At 27.9% G+C, this 21,148-nt stretch overlaps 2 long non-coding RNA genes across 2 annotated transcripts in view; both read right to left on the bottom strand.

Moving 5' to 3' along the window:
* Nucleotides 1–4,274: 4,274 nt before the first annotated feature.
* On the bottom strand, nt 4,275–5,014 carry LOC142233779 (uncharacterized). The gene is made up of 3 exons (XR_012721486.1): nt 4,952–5,014; nt 4,717–4,780; nt 4,275–4,343 (listed from the first exon to the last, which is right to left on the bottom strand). It is a non-coding gene; the product is annotated as an uncharacterized LOC142233779 (long non-coding RNA).
* A 1,544-nt stretch (nt 5,015–6,558) lies between these two features.
* LOC142235035 (uncharacterized) overlaps nt 6,559–21,148 on the bottom strand; it is a 73,317-nt gene continuing 58,727 nt past the window's right edge. The window contains exon 2 of the long non-coding RNA XR_012721776.1: nt 6,559–6,984. This is a non-coding gene — a long non-coding RNA (uncharacterized LOC142235035). The remainder of the gene's footprint in view (nt 6,985–21,148) is intronic.

The following is a 21,148-nucleotide window of genomic DNA, read 5'->3' as shown; positions in this document are numbered from 1 at the left end:
ATTACGAACCGATATGAACTTTTGTGCGGTAATTATAAATGGGGGTTAAATACAATTATGAACCCGAGTCTACCAAAAATGGCAGATTTTTTGCTGTTTGGTAGATTGGTAGAATTCTTGATGTTTTGGAAGATTTTGCAAAATATTCCTCTCCAACAATGAAATGTTTCATGGATTTTCTACAGAAATAAAATTCTGACAAATTTTTCTATAGAAATAAAATTTTGACAAAATTTTCTATAGAAGTAGATTTTTGACAAAATTTTGTATAGAAATTATATTTTGACAAAATTTCCTAAAGACATAAAATGTTGACAAAATTTTCTAAAGAAATAAAATTTTGGTAGATTTTTTTTGGTTCGAGTGGCAACCGTGATTTTTCTCTGATTGGGAATCGGTTTATTTGGGAGATATATATAATATAGATCGGTACGGACGTATTTTGGTATGGCTGTTATCGGCCATACACTAGCGAAATGTACCAAATTTCAATAGGATCGGATGAATTTTGCTCCCTCAAGAGGCTCCGGAGGTCAAATCTGGGGATCGGTATATATGGAGGCTACATATAATTACGAGCCGATATGGACCAATTTTTGCATGGTTGTTAGAGACCATATACTAACACCACGTACTAAGTTGCAACCGGATCATATTTTTTTTTACTAACATTGTGTTCCACCTTAGTGCATTAGCCGACTTAAATTTTGAGTCTATATATTTTGTAGAAGTCTATCAAATTCTGTCCAGATCGAGTGATATTTAAATGTATGTATTTGGGACAAACCTTTATATATAGCCCCCAACACATTTGACAGATGTGATATGGTATCGAAAATTTAGATCTACAAAGTGGTGCAGGGTATAATATAGTCGGCCCCGCCCGAGTTTAGACTTTCCTTACTTGTTTTATTTAAACTATGGCAAATAATACTTTTCGCACATTCAATTCCGTTATTTGGTACCGTAATTGCTTCCAATTCAAAAGTCAATACAAATTTAATGATTATAATTTTTTATGGGTATACTTTTAAATTAAAATAGGAAAGATTATTTTGTTTGTACCTAGCAAAAAAAGGTTCAGCTTTAGAGATATTATCAATTAGTTGAGAGTCAATACAAATTTAATGATTATAATTTTTTATGGGTATACTTTTAAATTAAAATAGGAAAGATTATTTTGTTTGTACCTAGCAAAAAAGGTTCAGCTTTAGAGATATTATCAATTAGTTGAGATATTGGAAAAATAATAGATTTTCTGGTGGCTAAAATATTCATAAGTCATTGTATTGCAAACTTATTTACTTCAACTGGTTTTCACATTTTAGACATTTTTCGACAGTTCTACTGTAGTAGACAAAAAATCATCACCAGTGGAGTTATGTGTGAAGTCGTTTTATTGTGAGGCCTTCTATTGTAAGGCATAGAAGGCACCGTAGTGGTAGTGGTTAGCACGACCGCTTTGTGTAGAAAGGGTCGAGGGTTTCGTTATTTGCAAATGTGCACGCAGAGAATGAATATGATCACCTCAACCATGTTTCAAGAGCAAAATGTTATTTTTGGATGGTGACCATGTAACATGTTTATGGCAAAAATGTTCTTTTCTCGCCAAAAATAATATGCTTGCCGAAATCAGACACATAATCTCCGAGAAAATAACATGGTTGCGACAAACATTTTACATGGTCACCATTCAAAAATAACATTTTGCTCTTGAAACATGGTTGAGGTGATCATATTCCTTCTCTGCGTGTGTCCTTTAACCCTTAAATGCGCGCTGTATCTTTAAGATACTACCAGAAAAGATTCTTACGTCTTAAATTTTCGACCGAATTCTATTAAATTAAGTTTGTTGCGCTATTTACAAAAATATGCTTTTGCGGAAAATTTGTTGAACTTCTGAGTAAGCTACAGTCATATATAAAAATCAAATTTTGATCAAAAATTCAAAAAACTACAAATTGAAAGTTAAATAAAATTTACCAGAGATGGAACTAATGTTGGTAAAAAAAAGCTGTGTAGTGTTAATATATCTCTATTGTCTACTAAAATCAAAATGTTTATTTGTAAATAAATACTTAGTTTAATTTAATTTAATTTTTCAAAAAAGACATTAATATTTTTTCGAAAAAAATGTGATATGGTTGGATCAAAAATTAAATCAGTAAGGAAAGTCTAAAGTCGGGCGGGGCCGACTATATTATACCCTGCACCACTTTGTAGATCTAAATTTTCGATACCATATCACATCCGTCAAATGTGTTGGGGGCTATATATAAAGGTTTGTCCTAAATACATACATTTAAATATCACTCGATCTGGACAGAATTTGATAGACTTCTACAAAATCTATAGACTCAAAATTTAAGTCGGCTAATGCACTAGGGTGGAACACAATGTTAGTAAAAAAATATGGGAAACGTTTAAATCTGAAGCAATTTTAAGGAAACTTCGAAAAATTTTATTTATGATTTATCGCTCGATATATATGTATTAGAAGTTTAGGAAAATTAGAGTCATTTTTACAACTTTTCGACTAAGCAGTGGCGATTTTACAAGGAAAATGTTGGTATTTTGACCATTTTTGTCGAAATCAGAAAACATATATATGGGAGCTATATCTAAATCTGAACCGATTTCAACCAAATTTGACACGCATAGTTACAACGCTAATTCTACTCCCTATGCAAAATTTCAACTAAATCGGAGCAAAAAATTGGCCTCTGTGAGCAAATGAGTGTAAATCGGGCGAAAGCTATATATGGGAGCTATATCTAAATCTGAACCGATTGTGCTGATATTTTGCAAGTTTTTCGAGACTCATAAAAAATTCGGATGTACGGAATTTGAGGAAGATCGGTTGATATACATGCCAATTATGACCAGATCGGTGAAAAATATATATGGCAGCTATATCTAAATCTGAACCGATTTTTTCCAAAATCAATAGTGATCGTCTTTGAGCCGAAACAGGACCCTATACCAAATTTTAGGACAATCGGACTAAAACTGCGAGCTGTACTTTGCACACAAAAATACATCAACAGACAGACAGACAGACAGACGGACAGATAGACGGACATCGCTAAATCGACTCAGAATTTAATTCTAAGCCGATCCGTATACTAAAAGGTTGGTCTATGATTACTCCTTCTTGGCGTTACATACAAATGCACAAACTTATTATACCCTGTACCACAGTAGTGGTGAAGGGTATAAAAAAACTACAAATTGGAAGTTAAATAATATATACCAGAGATGAAACTATGTTGCTAAAAAAGCTGTGTAGTGTAAATATATCTATATTCTCTACTAAAATCAAATTGTTTATTTGTAAATAAAAAAGTAGTTTTATTCAATTTAATTTTTGAAAAAAGAGACATAATTTTTTTTTTTTTTTTTTTTTTTTTAAGTGGTACACTGAAAAAACAGTGAACCCTTTTCCATTGCAAAATGAACTAAACTGTAGTAATATTGACCATGATTTAGCCCTTAAGATTTTTTTCAACTTGTCTAGTTTATAATTTTCTTAAATTTTAGTTCATCTATAACATTGTAGTTTAGTTCATTTTTACAACACCATAAGATTTATATACACCTACCAAGTTAAAAAGTCAGTATTATTTTGGTTTACTTGCTTATTTTGTGGGAAACCCGATAATAAAAATTGGTTAACAGTCTCTTTAAAATGTCGACGACTAGACTATTTTTAAATCAATCATTCCACAGTATAGAGAAATTAAATAATTAAAGGAACAACAAACCGTTTTACTATTATGAGAATTTTCATACATTAAAATTAAACTATCTTTAAGCAAAAGTACTTTATTATAAAAACTTATGATGAAAGTTCTTAATACAATGTTTTTTGTGAATAAAAATTACGACCACATGGAAAAGAGAGTAGTTCATTTGAACCCGCTGTTTGGACATTTTGACTTATCCTTTTTTTATTCATCGTAGGTAATTTTTTCACATATCTTGCTGGAAAAAATGGAAACAATAATGAAAATTGTTAAAAATTAATACCATGTAATGAAATATAATTTTTAATTCTTCATTTTAGCTTGTAACTTACCATATTTGGGGCATTTTATCAAATGGTGTAAGGAATTCAACTTTTCTTTGGAAAACGTATCTCATAAAATTTGTACCTGAAACAATTAGAGAAATAATGAAGTATTCTAAATAAACTCATAAAACTGTGTTGTTATCGATGTGAAAGATATAATAATATTCTAGTTGAAAGAAAGCCAAAGTTTTAATATAAAACTTACCAATTCTCTATTAAATTGTACGCTGAGGGGAAATATAAAAAGTTGTCCAAATTTATTTGGGTTACTCTGAAATTAAATATTAAATAAAATTATTAAATGACTTTTCAAAAAATCTAATGAAAAAAATAATAATATGCATTCCTATACAGTCATCAAAATGACGACACGTAATTTCATTTTCGATTTAAAATGCATTTTAGTCTATTGGGAAATGGTAAATTTAAGTTATACTAATTCGACCGTTTTATGAATTTTTGTTTTATACTACTTAAAACCAAATTGAATAAGAAAATAAATTCAAGTTTGGTTCACTTTTTCGCTCACGATGAAAATTATATCGTCTTGAAATCAGCCGTAGTCAAAATGACGAAGGATGACGTTAATGTACAAAAAATAAGGATGGCTGTCCAGGGTTAAAAGAAAGTTAAAGAAAACTTACCAATTCACTATTAAATTACAGGCAAAGGAGTACTAAAAATTTGTCCAAATTTTAAGGGGTTATTCTGAAATTAAATATTTATTTTTACATTAAAAATATTACATTAGTTTCCAAAAAAATTAATTAAAGAAATACTAAAATAAGGTATTAAAAACCTGTAATTTTGATGATAAAAAGGTCATAAAAACGTAAATATTCTAGTTGAAAGAAAGCCAATTTTTAAAAGAAAACTTACCAATTCTCTACCTTTTTAAATTTGTTTTAATCCGTCTGGAGTTGCTCTGAAATTAAATATCGCTTTTACAAGAAAGAAAAACATTAAACTGGTTTCCAAAAAAAAAAAAATAATTAACAAATAATAACATACATAAAAAATATTCTTTTCAAAAGAAAGCCATATTAAAAAAATACTTACCAATTTATGAGTAAACTATACGCTGAGATATAACAAAAATTTTCCAAATTCATCTGGAATTGAATATTAATTTTTTTACATAGAATAATAAAAATTTCAATACACTTTCAATTTCAACATATTTTCCTAAATATTCTTAATAACTTGTTTTCTAAACTACCGATAAAATATTAATAACTTTCATTTAAAAGGTTTAATAAACAAACACCAATATATGACTCAAAAATCCAAAATATTCCATGCCTTTATATTCCCTTGTTGCATACCTACTTAAAAGATGCAACAGCCCACGCCAACGCCAACAATACAACTGAAGCATGCCAAACAAAACCAAGCAAAGCCAAAACATCCCTACAACAACAAAAACACATGTGCCTTTATTGAAAACAACACCTCATCCAGCCAAAAACCATCAACGAATAACAAACACACACACACAAGCCACTAAATGAACAAAAATAAAAACAACCCCACGCTCATGTATACACAACAAAACTCAAGTAACATCATCTTTACATTAATCACATTCCACTATTTCGATAAAGATCTCTGTACTATTCATTAGTTCATCGCATCTGCTGACAATTTACTCTAAGAATAATATTCGTAAAGGCACACCAGTTTATGAGCGATGAAACGTTTAACTTAAAATTTGCAAAATTTTCATGAAATGTTATCTACCATTTTTGACGAAAATGTCTATAAATTTAATTACATGTGAACTAAAAATATTTCATTGTGTAATTTTTTACCAACAATTATTAACTATAGGAATAGTCAGTAAGAAATTGCTATCCACTTTCAAGTTCATTTTTCGTAAAAAAAATATTTTCTCATACAAAAAAATCTTATAGTAAATTGCACTTATTATTTAGAAAATACTTTACATTTCACAAGTAGTTTTATAGCATGACAAACGAATTTTTAACTACCAGTTAAGAAATTTTTTAAGGAAATTTCCATCGTATTTTGTAGGCCATGAACTAAACGATTGCTACTTAGAATTTGTAAAATTTCCTTTCGAGTAGTTAATTTTCGTTCAAGATACGAAAAATGAACTAAAATTCTGGAAAATTCTTGTAATAAATTATTGTAAAAATCTTCTTAATTTTACGAGACACTTTTTTTTCTGTGTATGCAGATGCTCTTTAGGAGGTGACCTTATGCATTTAAGGGTTAATGTAAAATAAATCTTTGTTTATGATATCAGCCCAGCAAAAACTGGGTAAGTACTAGTGATTCTTTCAGTAATACCGGTAATCAAAAAGTTACTACTTGCAGTATTACCTGGGATTTAAAAATAATAACTTACCTGTGTAGGCAAAAAGTGATTCGTTCTAATAATACCGGTAATCAAAATCATATCTTGAGGTCCTGGTTCGGCTCTACAGTGGGCACCGTTAATAGTAGCGATAAGTAATGCCAAATTACATTTCAGAAAAAAATTTCCAATAAAATATACCTTTATTTTCTAAAGTTGTATAGTACATAATTTATATTACGAAATAACATCATTGAATATATCCATATCGTGGAGCGTGGTATAGTGTGTTGGATTACAAAACAACAGGGGTGAGTTCGCACTTTTTGGGTACCTTTATGGTAAAGATATTATTTTTGGAGAGCTGGTATGATTGCGAAGAAGTACTTATTTTTCGACTGCTGGTATGCTTGCAGGGAAGTACTTTCCTCCAATGTTATGCCAGTGTAAAAGTTTACTACTGATATATGTACGAGGAAGTTGTTACCAATTTGGCGCAGGCATACTTGTACTCATACCTGGTAATAGGAGTTTTTGTTGGGAGTTGTCATGTCTGTATCAAAGAACTGTATTTAGTCTGAAAGAAATAACTCTAACAAAAAAAAAGAAAGAACAAAAAAACGTTAAAAAATATCAAAAACATTTTCATCTGGATCAATTATATTTAATTATTTAATTGGCGTCGTGATATTACAAATTACATGTTTGACTCAATTTAAATTAAAAAATAATTGGATCAATGACATTCGTTATTGAAACCAAAAATGTATCGAACATTTTTTATCATCAAGTACACAAAATAAGGCCTCTATTAAATTTTTCTCGGACTTTTTTATATGCAAATCTGTTTACATTGTAATGGGATTCGAAATATGAATATTTTCTGGTTGGCAATTAAAACTAAATTACTCACAAATGCGTACATTCAGTGCTTGAGTTGTGCTTCACCAATATTGGCACAATCACTTCTACTTACTTCATCAATTATGTCTGGACACTCTGTACGAGTAGAAAAACTACATTCTTTCACGAGAACCTCAATATTCGGAAGTGCTGTTGTAGTAGTTGTTTATGAGTTTTTAAAACACATAAGAAATTTCCGGTTTGCCATCTTCATTGAAAATGAGATTTTCGTGCATTCACCACTGCTAGATCATGAGTAGGGAAATTTTCAAAATGGATGATTTCCTAGGAACAATTGAGGTAAGTACACACCTTATGCGCTTTACAGACTATCAGTTATTCCGGACAGAATGTCGGTGTTTGTAAAGAATCTTATAGTGTGTCGGATCGATACGACTTGTCGGCGATGACTAAATAATCGGTAAATGTGTTATCGATCCCTTAAACATGCAGCAGTATCGATTATGCCTTCGGACTTAACTTATAATGTGCACAATATGAGGGATATGTTCGACGCGAGCACTGTCGTCCGGAATAACTGATAATCTGTAAAGCGCATTATGGAGCAACTGCACTTTACCGGCCAAGTTAGTTAGTGATTTCACCTTTGTTGAAATCACTCTAAATTCCGAACCAGACAAGCCATTGACTTGAAACTTGGCATAAGTGATATAGGTTGTACGGTATTGCAAATAGGTCATATCGGACCTTTCGTTTTACTTTTAGGTATAATCCCCATATAAACCCATCTTCAAAGATGATGTCTTACGGAACATCTTAGAAGAGGAAGTTTTCAGTGTTGCCAGGTTGGGGGCAATTGAATTTTAAAAAATATTCAATTAAAAATTTAATTGAATCAACAAATTTTTTAATTGAAACAAAAATCAATCACGAAAATTAATAGTATCAATTAATTTTTTAATTGAATCCATTAATTATTTAATTGACCTTCAATTAATTTTTTTAATTGATACTATCATTTCTGAAGACATTTCAATTAAAAATTAATTTGATCAATTAATTTCGTGATTGAAACAGAATTTTTTTGTGTATAGAGAAACTTTGAAACCCTCAGAAATGTTATCAGCATTGGGGTAATCCACCGCTGAAAAACTTTTTGGTGTTCGGTCGAAGCAGGAATCGAACCGGAATTTGTGACAAGTGGTGTAATGATTTTTAGTTACTTCAAAAGAAATTTTTTAGAATAAAAAAAAAAATAGTTTGTCTAAAATGTTGTTCCTTAAAAAAAATCTTCTTTCAGTTTATATATTTGTGTTAAATTTAATTTTTTAAGTGTATCACTACAGGATTTTTATCGAAATTTTGTATTATTTACATACTTAAAATTTTTGGGAGTTTTTGAAAAAAGTCTAGACCCATTTAGGGGTTTTTTCTTAAGATTTGGGGGGAAGAATCAAAAATTACCTGGCAACACTGGAAGTTTCATCCGATTGAAGTTTGTAATGTTAGTAACAGGTTGGCTGATAAGTCCCCGGTCTAACAAAGAAAAACACATTTTTTTTGTCAAAATTCGTTTTTATTATTCAACATAAGAGCGTTACAACGATTAAAACGACCTTCCAATTTTTGATACCATTTGGGTAGTACTCCTTCGGTTTTGCCTCAAAATAGGCCTCAGTTTCGGCGATCACCTCTTCATCGCAGCCAAATTTTTTCCCTGCGAGCAGGGAAATAATTATTATTATTATTATTATTATTATTATTATTATTATTATTATTATTATTATTATTATTATTATTATTATTATTATTATTATTATTATTATTATTATTATTATTATTATTATTATTATTATTATTATTATTATTATTATTATTATTATTATTATTATTATTATTATTATTATTATTATTATTATTATTATTATTATTATTATTATTATTATTATTATTATTATTATTATTATTATTATTATTATTATTATTATTATTATTATTATTATTATTATTATTATTATTATTATTATTATTATTATTATTATTATTATTATTATTATTATTATTATTATTATTATTATTATTATTATTATTATTATTATTATTATTATTATTATTATTATTATTATTATTATTATTATTATTATTATTATTATTATTATTATTATTATTATTATTATTATTATTATTATTATTATTATTATTATTATTATTATTATTATTATTATTATTATTATTATTATTATTATTATTATTATTATTATTATTATTATTATTATTATTATTATTATTATTATTATTATTATTATTATTATTATTATTATTATTATTATTATTATTATTATTATTATTATTATTATTATTATTATTATTATTATTATTATTATTATTATTATTATTATTATTATTATTATTATTATTATTATTATTATTATTATTATTATTATTATTATTATTATTATTATTATTATTATTATTATTATTATTATTATTATTATTATTATTATTATTATTATTATTATTATTATTATTATTATTATTATTATTATTATTATTATTATTATTATTATTATTATTATTATTATTATTATTATTATTATTATTATTATTATTATTATTATTATTATTATTATTATTATTATTATTATTATTATTATTATTATTATTATTATTATTATTATTATTATTATTATTATTATTATTATTATTATTATTATTATTATTATTATTATTATTATTATTATTATTATTATTATTATTATTATTATTATTATTATTATTATTATTATTATTATTATTATTATTATTATTATTATTATTATTATTATTATTATTATTATTATTATTATTATTATTATTATTATTATTATTATTATTATTATTATTATTATATATTATTATTATTATTATTATTATTATTATTATTATATTATTATTATTATTATTATTATTATTATTATTATTATTATTATTATTATTATTATTATTATTATTATTATTATTATATTATTATTATTATTATTATTATTATTATTATTATTATTATTATTATTATTATTATTATTATTATTATTATTATTATTATTATTATTATTATTATTATTATTATTATTATTATTATTATTATTATTATTATTATTATTATTATTATTATTATTATTATTATTATTATTATTATTATTATTATTATTATTATTATTATTATTATTATTATTATATTATTATTATTATTATTATTATTATTATTATTATTATTATTATTATTATTATTATTATTATTATTATTATTATTATTATTATTATTATTATTATTATTATTATTATTATTATTATTATTATTATTATTATTATTATTATTATTATTATTATTATTATTATTATTATTATTATTATTATTATTATTATTATTATTATTATTATTATTATTATTATTATTATTATTATTATTATTATTATTATTATTATTATTATTATTATTATTATTATTATTATTATTATATTATTATTATTATTATTATTATTATTATTATTATTATTATTATTATTATTATTATTATTATTATTATTATTATTATTATTATTATTATTATTATTATTATTATTATTATTATTATTATTATTATTATTATTATTATTATTATTATTATTATTATTATTATTATTATTATTATTATTATTATTATTATTATTATTATTATTATTATTATTATTATTATTATTATTATTATTATTATTATTATTATTATTATTATTATTATTATTATTATTATTATTATTATTATTATTATTATTATTATTATTATTATTATTATTATTATTATTATTATTATTATTATTATTATTATTATTATTATTATTATTATTATTATTATTATTATTATTATTATTATTATTATTATTATTATTATTATTATTATTATTATTATTATTATTATTATTATTATTATTATTATTATTATTATTATTATTATTATTATTATTATTATTATTATTATTATTATTATTATTATTATTATTATTATTATTATTATTATTATTATTATTATTATTATTATTATTATTATTATTATTATTATTATTATTATTATTATTATTATTATTATTATTATTATTATTATTATTATTATTATTATTATTATTATTATTATTATTATTATTATTATTATTATTATTATTATTATTATTATTATTATTATTATTATTATTATTATTATTATTATTATTATTATTATTATTATTATTATTATTATTATTATTATTATTATTATTATTATTATTATTATTTCTCTCTATCACAGTCAGTTATAACGATTAAAATCTAACTGGTAATTAAATAATGGCCCGGGTTGTATCAAACAACCTATGGTCCCATTATTGGCATACATCATCTTATGTCTAAGAATCTCCTTATTACGTGAGCTGTACCCAGTATTGCAGTCTTCTGTACTTCATCGGGATTCGTGTAGCATGGTAGTCGGCCAAGATGCTCGAGATATCTCCTTGTGACTGAGCCCAATGCCCCCACTACCACTGGGATGACCGCTGTTCTCGCCTTCCACATTCTGTTTATCTCTATCTCGAGGTCTCTGTATTTACCCTGTTTCTCTGCTTCTTTTATGGCTATATTCGAATCATCAGGTACAGCTATATCTATAAGGAAACATTCCTTGGTGTTTCTATTATGGTACACAATGTCTGGTCTATTTGCATTGATTGTGCGATCTGTTATTATTGGGAAATCCCACATGATCGTGATACCATCCTTCTCCACGACATCTCTTGGTTGATGCTCGTACCATTTCATTGCAACATCTATATTGGTTTTCTTCAAGAGTTGCCAATGCACGTATGTTGCTACCTTATTGTGTCGTTCCAGATATTGTTTTGCCGCTAGGATAGGGCATCCCGATATAATGTGGCTAATGTGCTCCTCGTACTGATGACATAAACGACATTTCGAGTCTACTATTTGCCCTAAAATATTCTTCTGGTGGTATCTTGTATTTAAGGCCTGGTCTTGCGCCGCGACTATTAGACTCTCTGTTTCCCCTTTGAGACCTGATTTTCGTAGCCAGCTGAAAGTTTGACCTTTGTCATAGAATTGCCTCGTATCAATATTGGTGAAAAATTGCCCATGTAAGGGTTTCTCTTTGTACGTCTTTAATTTCTCACTTATCATTGCCTCTTTAATTAATCGGCCCTCAGATCCGTATTTTCTACATAAGTCATTACGTGTATTCGTGACCGAATTCTTTGCCTTAATATTCTCGTGTTTCTCAACAAAACACATATAGGCGTCCTTACGTTCCTTTATGTAGTTGCCCAGTTGGACAATTGATGATTTCCATGATGTAGTTAGGTCAATTAGACCACGTCCTCCAAGTCTTCTCGGCACATAGAGGCGATGTATATCGGCCTTAGGATGGTGCATGCCATTTATTGTGAGATATTTACGAGTCTTTCTGTCTATATTCCCCAGTGCATACTCATTCCACTCGATGACGCCGAAACTCTATTGCATTACAGGTATCGCGATGTTATTGATAGCCTCTATCTTGTTCTTCGCATTTAACTCACTTCGCAGTATCAATCGGAGCCTTCGAAGGTATTATTCGGATTTGACTTCCGAAGTCTCTTGGATGAGTTAGTTTCTCCGATGCGCTTGATATTTGGGTATGTTAGTATATATCCTCAATAACCATGTAAAAAACGAACGAAACGAACGACAAATTACGATAACAGATAACCAAAGACACTTTTCATTAAAAGTACGAAATATTTCGTTCTTTTTACGAAGAAAAGTTCTTACAAATTTTTCGTAGTTTGTAAGACACAACTTCGTACTTTTTATGAAAAAGTTTCATAGTTTTTATGAAAAAATTTCGTTCTTTTTATGAAATTGTTTCGTACCTTTTACGACAATTTTTCATACTTTTTATAAAATTATTACGTACTTTTAATGAAACAATTTCCTACTTTTTATGAAAAAGTTTCGTACTTTTTGTGAAAAAGGTTCGAACTTTTTGAAAAAAAATTTTATAGTCCAAAGTGCATTTGGTTGTAGTAACAAGTTTGAAAAGTGTCATCACTACTTTACATCCAAAGTTTTTGAATAACTTTTAGTTACTTTCATTCATAGCATGCTGTCACCCAAATGAGAAGTAGCATTGACATACATTAAAAAAATTGAATAAAGGAATACACTCAAACACATTATCAAAGACAATTTTATGTCGCGAACGGAAATTTTACTTTTGGATAACACTATTTTGCTTGGGAGCTATGCATATTATGTCTTAAACGAAAGGTCAGAAGATGAAGTTAAATACACATAGGAAGACACTAGGCTATATGAAAGCGAAATTTTCAAAAACCTATGGTCAAAATTTTGTTTTTTTTTCGTTTTTGCTATATCCCATGCTAGTTTGATTGATAGCAAGATTATAACGACATAAATATTTACTATATATATATATATATATATATATATATATATATATATATATATATATATATATATATATATATATATATATATATATATATATATATATATATATATATATATATATATATATATATATATATATATATATATATATATCGGTCGGTCTGACCGTGAACACATTTTTGTAATCAAAGTCTAGGTCGCAGTTTTAGTCCAATCGACTTCAAATTTGGCACAAGTATGTTTTTTGGCTCAGAATAGATCCCTATTGATTTTGGAAGAAATCGGTTCAGATTTAGATATAGCTCCCATATATATATATATATATATATATATATATATATATATATATATATATATATATATATATATATATATATATATATATATATATATATATATATATATATATATATATATATATATATATATATATATATATATATATATATATATATATATATATATATATATATATGGGAGTTATATCTAAATCTGAACCGATTTCTTCCAAAATCAATAGGGATCTATTCTGAGCCAAAAAACATACTTGTGCCAAATTTGAAGTCGATTGGACTAAAACTGCGACCTAGACTTTGATTACAAAAATGTGTTCACGGTCAGACCGACATCGCTATATCGGACAGACGGACATGGTTATATCGACTCAGGGACCCACCCTGAGCATTTTTGCGAAAGACACCATGTGTCTATCTTGTCTCCTTCTGGATGTTGCAAACATATGCACTAACATATAATACCCTGTTCCACAGCGTGGCGCAGGGTATAACAACAATCAAATGACATCTAAAAAACCTGGTGGTGTTTTAACTCTTCGCTCTTAGCTCTTACGAAAATAACGAAATTTGTTATAACAATATGCTTTTTTACATTTCTCGTCTTCTAAGTCATTTTAAATTAACCACACATTTCACATATGTTTGCAGATTTAATTGGAAATCGATTTTTTTAATCTCTATTCATTACAGACCTTAGGAAAACAATATGTTTGTGAATTCGTTTACTTCAAATAAAATTGGAATGTATTGACATAATTGAATTTAACTGTCCGCCCATATTATTCATCGGTTTATGATTTAAATTTGAAAAATCGAATGGACAAGACCTTACTTTATAACCTTTACCTTAGGGTGGCTTACATATTTTTAATATTAGAGGTAATCTAGCTAAAGCCACTTCATATTTACTATTTGCACTGAATGTAACGAAACGAAGTAAAAAGCTATATTTTTCACTTATCTTTTAATTTTATTGTTCAGATCCGAAAAAATGAAGCAAGGAAACTTCTTTGTGAGACTGTTGAATTGTACATGCCCGAATGGAATGGCTTTTTGGTATTTCAATGCCTTTAGTACAAGCTCACTTTTCATGAAGTGTTGTATTCGTTCTCGCGACATGTTCAGCTCAGAAGAAATTTTTCTACCACTGCAGTGTGGATTTCGATCACATGTGATCTTGATTTTTCGAATCATTTCTGGTGTTGTTATTTTTACTGTAACGAGAAACAAAAGATTTAATCACATTTAATTGTTGAAGGATTCTAACGATAGCCATTTGTGGTTTTCCAACAAAATATGAAGCAATCGCACATCACGAATAATTTTTATTTCTGAATGCAATACATCAAAATGCTGATGTTAGCTTGTAAACAATAAAATGAACTGTCAATGGAATAAAACTGTCGGCTGTTAGACGAGCGGTCTAGGAATTATAGCAATCTGAAGTTGGTTACAATACATATCAGCCACCCTGTATGCATTTAACAAAACTATTAATTGGCATTCTTACTATTTTAATTAAAAACGTAACCATTTTCAATTTCATTATGTCAGTTAATTTTTTAATAACCTACGTTTTCCATTTTAATAAACTATTTAATTGGGGTTTTTTTTTAAGATGCTGTTTCTCTGTCTTTGTCAAAAAGAACAAGTAAGGAAAGTCTAAAGTCGGGCGGGGCCGACTATATTATACCCTGCACCACTCTGTAGATCTAAATTTTCGATACCATATCACATCCGTTAAATGTGTTGGGGGCTATATATAATTGTTTGTCCCAAATACATACATTTAAATATCACTCGATCTGGACAGAATTTGATTGACTTCTACAAAATCTATAGACTCAAAATTGAAGTCGGCTAATGTTAGTAAAAAAATATGGGAAACATTTAAATCTGAAGCAATTTTAAAGAAACTTAGCAAAAGTTTATTTATGATTTATCGCTCGATATATATGTATTAGAAGTTTATGAAAATTAGAGTCAGTTTTTTTAACTTTTCGACTAAGCAATGGCGATTTTACAAGGAAAATGTTGGTATTTTGACCATTTTTGTCGAAATCAGAAAAACATATATATGGGAGCTATATCTAAATCTGAACCGATTTCAACCAAATTTGGCACGCATAGCAACAATGCTAATTCTACTCCCTGTGCAAAATTTCAATTAAATTGGAGTAAAAGATTGGCCACTGTGGTCATATGAGTCTAAACCGGGCGAACGATATATATATGGGAGCTATATCTAAATCTGAACCGATTTCTTCCAAAATCAATAGGGATCTATTCTGAGCCAAAACACATACTTGTGCCAAATGTGAAGTCGATTGGACTAAAACTGCGACCTAGACTTTGATTACAAAAATTAGTTAACGGACAGACGGGCATCGCTATATCGACTCAAGAGCTCATCCTGAGCATTTTTGCCAAAGACACCATGTGTCTATCTCGTCTCCTTCTGGGTGTTGCAAACATGTGCACTAACTTATAATACCCTGTTCCACAGTGTGGCGCAGGGTATAAAAATTCAAATTGTTTCAATAACTAAGCTTTAGATGGTTAGAGTGGTCATATTTAAACATGTTTTTTCCGCGTATATTCAAAATCGTAAACAAAATGTTTGCTAATAATATGTATGAACTACCCTAACGTACATACAATATCATGCTTTTGCATTGCCATTAATATTTGTTTAACAACAATGCTTTTGGGGTTACCTTTATTACCATTATTGCCAAAATATTACACCCACAAAAATTACCAATAAATCGAGTATGATAAAATATAAAATCGAAAGGGATACGAAAACAAATTAAGAGAAAATTTGAAAAAGAAAAAAAAAAAAACAAGTATATACGGCCGTAAGTTCGGCCAGGCCGAATCTTATGTACCCTCCACCATGGATTGCGTAGAAACTCCTACGAAAGACTATCATCCACAAATTTCAACTCACATGGTTGTTAAATATCATATACTACCACCACGTACGAAATTTCAATCAGATCGGATGAATTTTGCTTCTCCAAAAGGCACCGGAGGTCAAATCTGGGGATCGGTTTATATGGGAGCTATATATTATTATGGACTGATAGGAACCAATTCCTGCATGGTTGTTGGATACCCTATACTAACATCACGTACCAAATTTCAACCGAATGGGAAGAATTTTGCTCTTCAATGTGCTCCGGAGGTCAAATCTGGGGATCGGTTTATATGGGGCCTATATATAATTATCGACCGATATTGACCAATTTTTGCATAGGTGTTTGAGGTCATATATTAACATCACGTACCAAATTTCAACTGAATCAGATAAATTTTGGTCTTCCAAGAGGCTCCAGAGGTCAAATCTGGGGATCGATTTATATGGGGGCTATATATAATTATGGGCCGATGTGGACCAATTTTTGCATGGTTATTAGAGAGCATATACTAACACTATGTACCAAATTTCAGCCGGATCGAATGAAATTTGCTTCTCTTAGAGGCTCCGCACGCCAAATCGGGGGATCGGTTTATATGGGGGCTATGTATAATTATGGACCGATGCGGACCAATTTGTGCATGGTTGTTAGAGACCATTTACTAACACCATGTACTAAATTTCAACCGCATCGGAAGAGTTTTGCTTCTCTTTGAGGCTCCGCAAGCCAAATCTGGGGATCGGTTTATATGGGGGCTATATATAATTATTGACCGATGTGAACCAATTTTTGCATAGTTGTTAGAGACTATATACTTACACCACGTACCAAATTTCAGCCGTATCGGATGAAATTTGCTTAGATGAAATTTGCTTAGAGGCTCCGCAAGCCAAATCTGGGGTACGGTTTATATGGGGCTATATATAATTATGGACCGATGTGGACCAATTTTTGCATGTTTGTTAGAGACCAAATTTCAGCCGGATCGGATGAAATTTGCTTCTCTTAGAGGCTCCGCAAGCCAAATCGGGGGATCGCTTTATATGAAGGCTATATATAATTATTGACCGATGTGGACCAATTTTTGCATGGTTTTTAGAGAGCATATACTTACACTATGTACCAAATTTCAGCCGGATCGAATGGAATTTGCTTCTCTTAGAGGATCCGCAAGCCAAATTTTGGGGGTTCGTTTATATGGGGGCTATACGTAAAAGTGGACCGATATGCCCCATTTACAATACCATCCGAGCTACATCAATAACAACTACTTGTGCCAAGTTTCAAGTCGATAGCTTGTTTCGTTAGGAAGTTAGCGTGATTTCAACAGACGGACGGACGGACATGCTCAGATCGACTCAGAATTTCACCACGACCCAGAATATATATACTTTATGTGGTTTTAGAGCAATATTTTGATGTGTTACAAAAGGAATGACAAAGTTAATATACACCCATCCTATGGCGGAGGGTATAAAAAAGTGAGCAAAAGCTACTTTTAACGATAAAATCGAAAATTCAACTTTGACAAAAAAGAAAACTGTGGTATAGATCTATTTAGGTAGACAACACAGAAGTCAATTTTTCCAAAGGTCAATTTCTATAAGTTTCGAAAAAATTTATTATTTATTTATTTAATTTTTATACTTATACACGGACGAAAAAGAATGTTTTTCATATGTTTGGGTGTAAAAATTATATGTTTGCAACTCAAATTTTTTAACACAATATTTTTAAGTGCAAGCATATAATGTTCATAAACTAGCATAACATGTTTGGGACATATATGTTAATATGTTAGATCATACTATGTTTGGAACATAAACTGTTTGTGAATATTATATGATTAGATGCAAACATATATTAATTTAGAAATAGCCTATAAACATATATGTGTTTAGAAAGAGAGACCTAGAGAGTATACTGCAAGTAAGATAATGGAAATAACCAATTGGCGCCTTAAAAATATATTCACACAAAGAAAATTTAATTAAAACTTTTTTCTATCAGTGTATGCCCTAGGGTGAAACAATATATTTGAAAAATACAATCCTGAAAATATATATGTCTGAAGAAAAATGTGTTTGGGGCATATGTTACAGAAGCGATTTTCTTTTTGAGGGTGTAGGCAAATAACAAGCCTAAGGAGATAAATGTATAGTGCACGCTCACAAAAAATCGCTTCTGTAACATATACTCCCAAACATATTTTGCTTCATGCATATACATTTTTGGCTATTGCCCAACCATTTATATGTTTGATCTCTTCCAATATATAATATGTTTGAAAGCATATTGGTCTAAACAATATATGTTTGGGTAGTCAATTTCCAAACATTTTGTATTTTTGCATCCAAATTCAATAATGTTGTCTTCCAAAAAACAATATGTTATTATGTGAACATATAATATGTTTGGAAGCATTTTGCACCCAAAAATATTATATGCTTAAAAAAAATTCTCCCAAACAATATTGTGCTCAAAATTTTATTTATTTATTTATATATTTACAATCATAATGAATTATGAAAATAAACAGGTAATATAGGTGCTAACAACATAGGTTTTCGACCTGAATGCTCAAAATTTTGTTTCTGCCCAATTGTATATTCCCCCACATCTTTCTCACTTCCACGAGATTTTTTAGTTCTTAGCACCTTTTTCTGTAATACAAACATTGTAGAAGAAATTATTCAATTGTATGATTTTTTTTATTTTAATTTTACCTTTTGCCGGACGGGGATTCGAACAGCGGACCACACAGTTTGTAAGGATCAAAGAAGTAGCTGATCAATTGCCCAAGGAAAAATAAAATGTTAATTTTGTAATAACAAGCAACAACCACCAACTTAATTCAATATCGCTCCCTGTTAAATAGCGCTCCACGCTACTAAACACATATATGTTTATAGGCTATTTCTAAATTAATATATGTTTGCATCCAAGCATACTATATTTAAAAACATTTTATGTCCCAAACATAATATGTTCTAACATATTAACATATATGTCCCAAACATGTTATGCTAGTTTATGAACATTATATGCTTGCACTCAAAAATATTGTGTTTAAAAATTTGTGTTCCAAACATATAATGTTTATAGCCAAACATATGAAAAACAGTCTTTTTCATCCGTGTAGCACCTTTTTCTGTAATACAAACATTGTAGAAGAAATTATTCAATTTTATGATTTTTTTATTTTAATTTTACCTTTTGCCGGACGGGGATTCGAACAGCGGACCACACAGTTTGTAAGGATCAAAGAAGTAGCTGATCAATTGCCCAAGGAAAAATAAAATGTTAATTTTGTAATAACAAGCAACAACCACCAACTTAATTCAATATCGCTCCCTGTTAAATAGCGCTCCAAGCTACTAAACACATATATGTTTATAGGCTATTTCTAAATTAATATATGTTTGCATCCAAGCATATTATATTTACAAACATTTTATGTCCCAAACATAATATGTTCTAACATATTAACATATATGTCCCAAACATGTTATGGTAGTTTATGAACATTATATGCTTGCACTCAAAAATATTGTGTTTAAAAATTTGTGTTCCAAACATATAATGTTTATAGCCAAACATATGAAAAACAGTCTTTTTCAACCGTGTGGGTGGGCCAGTATGGGATCTACTGGGTAGGTCAATGAACACATTCACCTGAATGAAATTGTAGATGTTTGCACTGCTCGGGCCGTTCTTTCCTATGTCTAATTCGCCCATCCAGTCTTCTAATGTCTGCAATGCGTACACTGAAAAAAATATTTTATGTCCTTAAAATACGAATGCGAATTTTGCATAGCAAAGAAGACACATTTCTCTGATATAAAGTTGTTTTCCTTGTCTAAAAGTCGTTAAACTTTTCAATGAAGTCGTTTTGTCTTTATAATTAAGTGATTCGACTTAAAAATGGGTTTCATAACATGCAAGAATATTTTTTGGACCAAAGTCAACTTGACTTTAATATTTCAGAAAAGTTCTTTAAAATTAACGAAATTGTCTTTAAAACCAAAAAAGTGTTCAAAAATAAAGTGTTTTTCTACACTTTATTTTAAAGACGTTTTTAATTTAAACGTAACATTTGGAAATTAAAGTTGTCCTTGTCATGGTTTTAAAGGGCTTAAATAGCATATGAAGAACACAAGATAAAAAAAAGCGAAAAATTGAAATTTTCTTCCTAGATTCAAGTGCGCAAAACCAAAATTTAAA

This window comes from Haematobia irritans, chromosome 4 (assembly GCF_050003625.1).
Source record: "Haematobia irritans isolate KBUSLIRL chromosome 4, ASM5000362v1, whole genome shotgun sequence".
Classification (NCBI taxonomy): domain Eukaryota; kingdom Metazoa; phylum Arthropoda; class Insecta; order Diptera; family Muscidae; genus Haematobia; species Haematobia irritans.
Note: the sequence above shows the minus strand (reverse complement) of the source record. Positions and strands in the feature narration are given on the sequence as shown.